We start from the raw sequence: 8,524 nt of genomic DNA, 5'->3' as shown, positions 1-8,524 counted from the left end.
TGGTTTGTAGAACTACTCTTCTCTGCTTAAGCAGTGACTATTTCAGACTGCTATATCCTCCTCCCGCCACACAAATAAAAGATTAAAACAAAACAAGCAGTGTCTATTTCATGCAAACTTCCTTACCACTAGCCAGTACTTGTTAGGATACTTCTAAGAACAGACCCTCTAAGTGGTAAGTTGATTCTCACAATTTTGTTTTTGATCACCCCCTCTGCTATTACTTCTGATCACATCAGAGTTGTGCTACTTTTATTCCCCCATTTATTCATTCTTTGTGTGAGGAGTGGCACACTCATGACATGGCACACATGTAGAGGTTAGACGGCAACTTGTGGAGTCATTTCTCTCCTTCCACAATGTGGAGGCTGGGAACTGAACTCAGATCACCAGACTTTGAGGTGGGTGCCTTTATCCATTGACTCATCCCATTAACCCTTCTCTTGTTTTACTTTTAGAAGAGCTGAAATTCTTGTCTGTCTGCTCCTCACAGTATTCACAGTTGAACCCTGACGGTAGACTTTGAAATATAAAGTGTCACATTCATAGTCACATAAATACACTTGTAAGCTGAAAAAATTTCTAGATTAAAAGCAAGATTTGGCCTGGGGACTGGACCTGCCTGGACTGAGTCTACCAGGTTGATCTCAGTCCTTCGGGGGAGGCTTTGCCCTGGAGGAGATGGGAATGGGGGTTAGGCTGGGGGGAAGGGGAGGGGGGGCGGGAGGGGGGAGAACAAGGGAATCCGTGGCTGGTATGTAGAACTGAATTGTATTGTAAAATAAAATTAAATTAAATTAAAAAAAGCAAGATTTGACTAATGTCTTCTATATTGTCCATTCTTAGACTGCTTTAAGGCAAATTGGCAAGTTATTTGCCTGAGAAAAATGTTAAACGAGACTCTAAATTTGACATGCAGGAATATTCTCGTTAAGTAACCTGTTAGATACAGGGTATACACAAAAATGGCAAATGGCCTCCTTTGGGATTCAAAATAGTTCTCTGTCCTTTGATTCTTATTTTGAAAGAAATATAGTAACTGACAAATACATGAAGAGGCTCATTTCACAGTTCCAGTTAATTGTGAACAACATACAAGCTCTTCAAGTACATTATCCATCAGCGGCATGAAGTCATTGTCCTTGAAAATATTTCAGAAAATAATTAAAATGAGAAAAACCTCTTTACGGGGCTGGAAGTTTTAACTAGTGAATTAATTCAAATAATGCCACTCTCTTGGAGTAAATAAGCATTTATAAAAATAACTGGGCCCTAGTAAGATAAAAACATCCTGATATTGCCAAGAGAATTTCTTATTTAATGCTTGCTTTTTTAAGATTCTTCTTACCACTTTATTGACTACTCAGAGCAAAGAAGTTAAGAATTAGAAGACAGTTTCTTTCCCTGAGAGCCTTTGCTTAATGTTATCTTTTGAATATATGTGATATTTATGGAATTCAGCATAACAAAAACTCTTGAGATAAAAGTATTTGGGAGAATGTTCCTTGATCTTTTTTTAAAAAAATGCTTCAACAAATGCTTGCTTTGATTTTTATTCTGTGCTTGACTTGACACTGTGTTCCAGTCATTGGACATCCAGTACAGAAAAATACACAATGCCTTTGCTATTATAAAGAATGGGGTGCATCAAAGAAACAGATTATAAACAAAATAAAAATTAGTCCTATGTAATTTCAGGCAGTGATAACAGGTAGGCAGGAAAATAGACCAAGTTAAGGTCCTAGAACAGGATGGTACAATTTTAGATGTGATCAGAGAAGGAAATTGATAACACTACACGTAGTCAGAATAAAAAATGCTACTGGGAAATGCAGCTCAGTTGTTAGAGTGCTCGCCCATCATACATGAATATTCTTGGGCTTAATCCCGAACATGACATAAAGACCAGGCATAGTAGTGCATAGGCCTAGTCCTACTGGGGAAATAGATCAATTGCATATTAAGTTTGAAGGGCAGGGGGAGAATGTGAAGGAAGATTCAAAGGTTTTAGACAACCAGTGTTTCTTTAAAAAACAGAATTTAGTCAACATTTATATTAAACAAATAAAATCTCTGCTCTGTCTCCCAAAGGCTCAGAGTTAAGTGGGTATATAACTTGAGCATGCTGTTCCATATGTGGTGATCAGCTCTATTAAAAACAGGACAGAGCCGGGCGGTAGTGGTGCACGCCTTTAATCCCAGCACTTGGGAGGCAGAGGCAGGTGGATCTCTGTAAGTTCAAGGCCCACCTGGCCTACAGAGTGAGTTCCAAGAAAGGTGCAAAGCTACACAGAGAAACCCTGTCTCGAAAAACAAATGCACAAACAAACAAAAAAAAACCCAAAACAGGACAGAATTCCCAGGAATCCACAAGGATGATCCCAGCTAAGACTCCTAGCAATAGTGGAGAAGGTGTCTGAACTGGCCATCTCCTGTAATCAGATTAGTGACTACCCAACTGTCATCATAGAGCCTTCATCCAATGATTGATGGAAGCAGATGCAGAAATCCTTAGCCAAGTACTGGGCCAAGCACCTGGAATCCTGTTGAAGAGAGGGAGGAAGAATTGTATGAACGAGGGGTGGGCAAGGTCATCACAAGGGAACCCACAGAGACGGCTCACAGACTCTGGACGCACAGTTAGGGAGCCTGCAGAGGACTGAGCTAGGCACTCTGCATGTGGGAGACAGTTGTGTAACTTGGTCTGTTGGTGGGGATCCTAGCAGTGGGATCAGGATCTGTCCCTTGCACTTGAACTGGCTTTGGGGAACCTATTCCCCATGCTGGGTTGCCTTGCTCAGCCTTGATGCAGGAGGGGAGGAGCTTAGTCCTACCTCAACTTGATAAGCCATGCTTTGTTGACACCCATGGGAGGTATGCACCTTCCTGAACAGAAACAGAGGAGGAGCGGATGGGGGAGGGGCAGAGGGAGGCATAGAGGGAACAAGAGGAAAGGAGGGAGGGGAATCTGCAGTCAGAATATAAAATAAATGAAAAAAAACTAGGTAGAAGCTGAGCAGATGAATGAGGGGGGTAAGAGTGCTTGCTGTCCAAGCCTGAGGACCTGAGTACGTATCCTCAGAACTCATGTCTAAAGTTACATATGGTCACATACATCTGTAACTGAAGCACTTCTGGGGTTACTGTTATTAGCAACTGTCCTCTTAGCCATGCAACTGCCATCTTGGGGAGTTTAGCTGAATCTATCCCATCCTCTTGCAAAAGGTATCCCAAATGGGCTTATTGACAGTTTACAGCCCACATAGAGAGGAGGTGAGGGGCACTGGGTGATCATAGGTGTCTGTGGAAGGGGGATGCCCTCATCCCTCTTGGTAAGGTTTTTCAAAAGTAGCCATTTGGGGGTGGGTTGCACACAGCCCGGTAAGTAACCCCTTACCACATCTCTACAAGGAAACCTGATAAACTCATCTGTTCCCCAGAATGAACTTTGGCAAAATCATGGCTCAGGTTGTTGTTAGAACCTTGGGAGGAGGGGTAGAAATATCTAGCTTAGGAGCTTAATAGCTTAATAGCTTAGTCTCCAATGGAAAGGACTTTCAGCAAAAGGGTGAGAAAACAGGAGGAAGGCTAGGACTTGCTGGCTGCCAGCCTAGCTCCAGGTTCAGAGGGAGTGGCTGTCTCATATCAGAAGGACACCTAACATCCTACTGTGATGTTTGCACTCTCACAAGGGCATGTGTACCTGTGTACACATGTATACAGACACACAAACACATCCACACACACAAACACACACACAAATTGACAGTGCTGTTTAACAGAAATTACAAAATAGCGAAGTTTTCATAAATTACTATAATTCAACTTTCTCTCTATGATCATTTCTCTTTCATCTAGTACTTTATATTTCTCATTTTAAAGTGTATATAGCACTTTAATGCATATATTATATACGCATATATTTATATGTGTGTGTATTTCAGTTTGTAGCAGGTATCAAGAAGTATCAAGGTTTAGCCGTCTTAGCACCTTTTGACCTTGAACTGTAGAAATGGAATCTGAAAGCATCTCACAAATATTGGGCCTTTCCTGAGTACTCTACAAAAGAAAATTTACTTGCTCACTAAACTGTTTCCTCTATAGTATAGAGCTGTGTGATGTAGCCCTTTCACTAGATAGCTCAAGTTCAAATCCAGACTTTGAAAGGTCTTGAAAGAAACATTAAACTGGAGGGAGATTCTACCTCTGAGGAGAACAATGGGGAAAATGTTCACTATCTGTCATATTCTATTTAGAGGCAACTGCTTATGACCCATGGGGTGAGCACTGATAAATCAGAGCCAAAAGCTGAGGACCTTGTTCTGCATTTGAAAGAACCCTTCTTATTTCCCCGTTATTGTGGGGCATAACTTAAACTTTTCATTTCCTTTGTGCTTTGGTTAAGCTCCTCATCAAGATGGGGTAAGATGATGTGTCAGAAAGAATCCTTTAAAAACAAGGTACTTAAAATGAAAAATGATAGAAAGTAAAGATCAAAATCTGCCTCTTGATGTTTTCTGATAGCAGAATGATATTAAGTAAATTATTTAGAAACAGTCACATTTTTCAAATCTCTTCACCCTAATGGTTACTCAATTCCTTATGTTTACAAGAGTTGTCATAACCTTAGTCTATGCACATTTAAATTTATAATATTTAAATTTCAAATTAATAAATAACATTAAATAAAATTAAATAATTAAAATATAAAAATTTTCATATAGAATGTATGGACTTCTGCATTTAATTACAGAAGATATTTTTCTTTGGTTGGTTTTAATTTTTTCCGACTATGTAGCCTTGGCTGTCCTGAAACTCTTTGTATACAAAGCTGGCTTGGAACACACAGAGATTCACTTTCCTTTGCCTCCCAAGTGTTGGGATTAAAGGTATATATCACTACTCTCAGCTAATTACATATGCTTTAAAAATGTTGCTCATGGAACGTGAAAACTAAATTAAAATTTGTGAAGGATACAGATGGCATAGCAAGGGTGAAACGTGATTTGCCTTGACTTCACAGCCTTTTGGATGACACTACAGTCCACAGTTTCACAGAATTATCATCTATGGTCTTGACAAAAGAATAGGCATTAAAATTCAAATATCAGTTATACTGGAGGCTGGACCTTGTTTTAAAATGGCACACAAACCTGCTGTGGATGATTGACTGATAAACAAAACACTGATTGGCCAGTAGCCAGGCAGGAAGTATAAGCAGGACTAGCAGAGAGGAGAATTGAGAGAACAGGGAGGTGGAGAGGAAGAGACACCAGCCTGCCGTCCAGGGAGCATCATGTAAAGGCAGCAGGTAAAGCCACAGAACATGTGGTGACATACAGATTAACAGAAATGGCCTGAGTATAAGAGTAAGAGCTAGACAATGGTAGGCCTGAGCTAATGGCCGAGCAGTTTAAATAATGTAAGCATCTGTATATTTATTTTTTAAGTGGGCTACAAGACTGCTGGGGCTTGGCAGGACCCAGAGAGAAAAACTCTAGCTACGAATAGTGCCGAATGGCTTACAATCTCTTTCTAAAGAACAAAAGGGAACAGTATAGATAACGATAAGATAAAGGAGTAGATTATTCAATCTTCATTTAAAGAGCAACTTGTTTAAAATGTTTTACATTGCTATAGATTTTAGTTTATTGATACAAGTTTAAGCTTAATTTTGTTATACTGTATATATATTTCTACTCTTGTTTGAGGTATTATGTTTATGTAACTCATTTAAATTATAATGGATAATTATAATTAGTCTTCTTTGATAATCAAACTTATAGTCATGTTAGTTTAGTTTTCTAGGTATATATAGATATATTTCAGATAGATAGGTAATCTTCAAATACTTCAAAGGCCTACAAAATATGACATTTGAAATGTTTTAAAAAATTTAAAATTTCTGGACAATGAGACATGTCTGCTCCTGGCAGCACCACTTTACTTCAGAGAGGAGGATGACATCAAAGGCACTCTATATGGAGTTTATCTTCTTCTTGGCAAAAATAGCCATTTGGGCAAGAAACTCTTCTTGCCTGGACTGCTTGATCGACTGGACATGCAGGACCCATAAGAAGGTGACCACTAAACATTGCTTGGCAAAATGGTCCTTCAGGTTCCTGCCTCACAGAGGAAACTGACAGACATTCTATAGGACACAGAGAGAAGTGACTGAGAGACTCTAGGCCTTTAAGCTGAAGACAGATGCCCCAACTTTACAAAGGAACTTTGTATAACTGTCCAGGCTGCCAGCTGTCTCTGTCTACTCTCACAAGACTCCTGAAAGTTGCTTGCATCCTTCTACCATTTCTCAGGTAATATTATATCCTTCTGAGGTCTTTGATGTAGTTGAAGACTAGATAGTTATAATTTCTTTAGTTATGATAAAAGATAAGTTAGATATGAAACCTTAGACTCACAAGTATAGGATAGATAGGATATCGACTTTAATTTTGCCAAATACAAATAGACTAGTTATTATAAATAGACTAGATATTGTAACTGTAATTCTTGCTTGATAATTGTTTTGTTATATGTAATTTTACTATGTTAAAGTTAAAACCTTCGTTTTTGAAAAAAAAAGAAAAAGGGGAAGTGCTGTGGATGATTGATTGATAAATAAAACACTGATTGGCCAGTAGCCAGGCAGGAAGTATAAGTGGGACTAACAGAGAGGAGAATTGAGAGAACAGGAAAGCAGAGAGGAGGAGACACCAGCCTGCCATCCAGGGAGCATCATGTAAAGGCAGCAGGTAAAGCTACAGAACACGTGGCGACATATAGATTAACAGAAATGGGCTGAGTATAAGAGTAAGAGCTAGACAATGGTAGGCCTGAGCAGTTTAAATAATATAAGCGTCTGTATGTTTATTTTTTAAGTGAGCTACAGGACTGCCGGGGCTTGGCGGGACCCAGAGAGAAAAACTCCAGCTACACAAACCAACATTGTAACTTGAGTATAGCTCAAAAGATTTCTGAAATGTTCACATAAGATACTTTTATCTTGAAAATAACATGGCTATTTCCCAAGTTAAGGATGACAATCAGATTAGAACCAAGAAGCAGCACACCAATTTATTTTTAAAGTGTGCCTTTTTTTTTTTTTTTTACAATCTCACGGACACTGTTCTAATAACCATAATAATAGAAAAATAAATCAATATGTAGAAGCATGACTTTAACATCATTAAATGAATGTCCAATGTCTTAGTTAGGGTTTCTATTCCTGTAATAAAACATGACCATAAGCAACTCGGTAAAGAAAGGGTTTATTTTGCTTACATTTCTATATCATAGTCTGTTTTAAAAGGAAGTCATGACAAGAAACTTGGAATAGGAACTGATGCAGAGGATCACTGCTTACTGGCTTGCTCTCCATGGCTTTCTCAGTATGCTTTCTTATACCATCTAGGACCACCTGGCCAGGGACAGCACTTCCCACAGTGGTCTGGGCACTCCTATGTCAATCACTAATCAAGAAAATACCCTGTCGACTTGTCTATAGACCAATCTTATGGAGATATTTTCTCAATTAATATTCCCTATTCCCAGATATGTCTAGGTTTGTTTCAAGCTGACAAAAAACAACCAATATATCTAGCCACTTTAATATAACACAAAAGTCCTCATGCTCCTATATAGAATTCACATTATATAAGAGGGATGCCACTTCTTTTCATTGTTAGTCACTGCTTAAGTCCACCAGCAGTGATATTCTGAAAACACTAATCAACATTGGGGTTTCTCTGCCTTCTGTAATTGTTCCTAACCAGGAGTTATACTCCTAACTCAAGTAACAACAAGAGCATTGAGAGCTTGGGTGCCAGAAATTGTGCCAAAATACAATAATGCTTAACATTTTGGTTGCTTATTGCCTGACAGGGACTGTTATGCTTTACCTGGATTATCTTCTTGTTTCCTGAGCCCTTGACACTAAATTCTAGTCTCATCAATCCTCATTTCATAGATACAGAATGATCTGATCCCATTGGGTAATGGCATCTGATGGTCACTCAGAGGAACTAACTCCCTAGTCCATTCTGTCATGAAATCTGTTTGCTATAGCAACAGAAGTATCAGTATCATTGAGCAAAGTGTTTGCATTATTACCTATACAATCCACAATGGCATTGTGGGTTTGAAACTATTCTTCCATTCTATAGAGAAGGAAAACACATTTTCATGGGGTTAGAGACATGCATAGGTGAAAAAGGCAGAACCTCTCACACTCAGGTTTCATTAATTGCAAATGATTGCACCATGTTTTCAGAAGCTTCTATTAGATCTGCTGCATTCAGTAGGCAAACCAACTTTCTTATGAATTCCTTGAGTGAGATTTTCTATTCAAAGATTATTTGAATCATAACCAGAAATTGCTTTACATAAAAATATACACTTAGAGTCCACAATTATACTTGAAGGGGAGTCTGAATATGAGGACAAAGCTAGAAGAACACTGTTACCAGGTTTTATTTCTCATTTAAAAAATCTTTTGAAAAATCAGAACTTTTACTATTGGTGT

The sequence above is a fragment of the Peromyscus eremicus genome, chromosome X (assembly GCF_949786415.1).
Source record: "Peromyscus eremicus chromosome X, PerEre_H2_v1, whole genome shotgun sequence".
Classification (NCBI taxonomy): Eukaryota; Metazoa; Chordata; class Mammalia; order Rodentia; family Cricetidae; genus Peromyscus; species Peromyscus eremicus.
Note: the sequence above shows the minus strand (reverse complement) of the source record.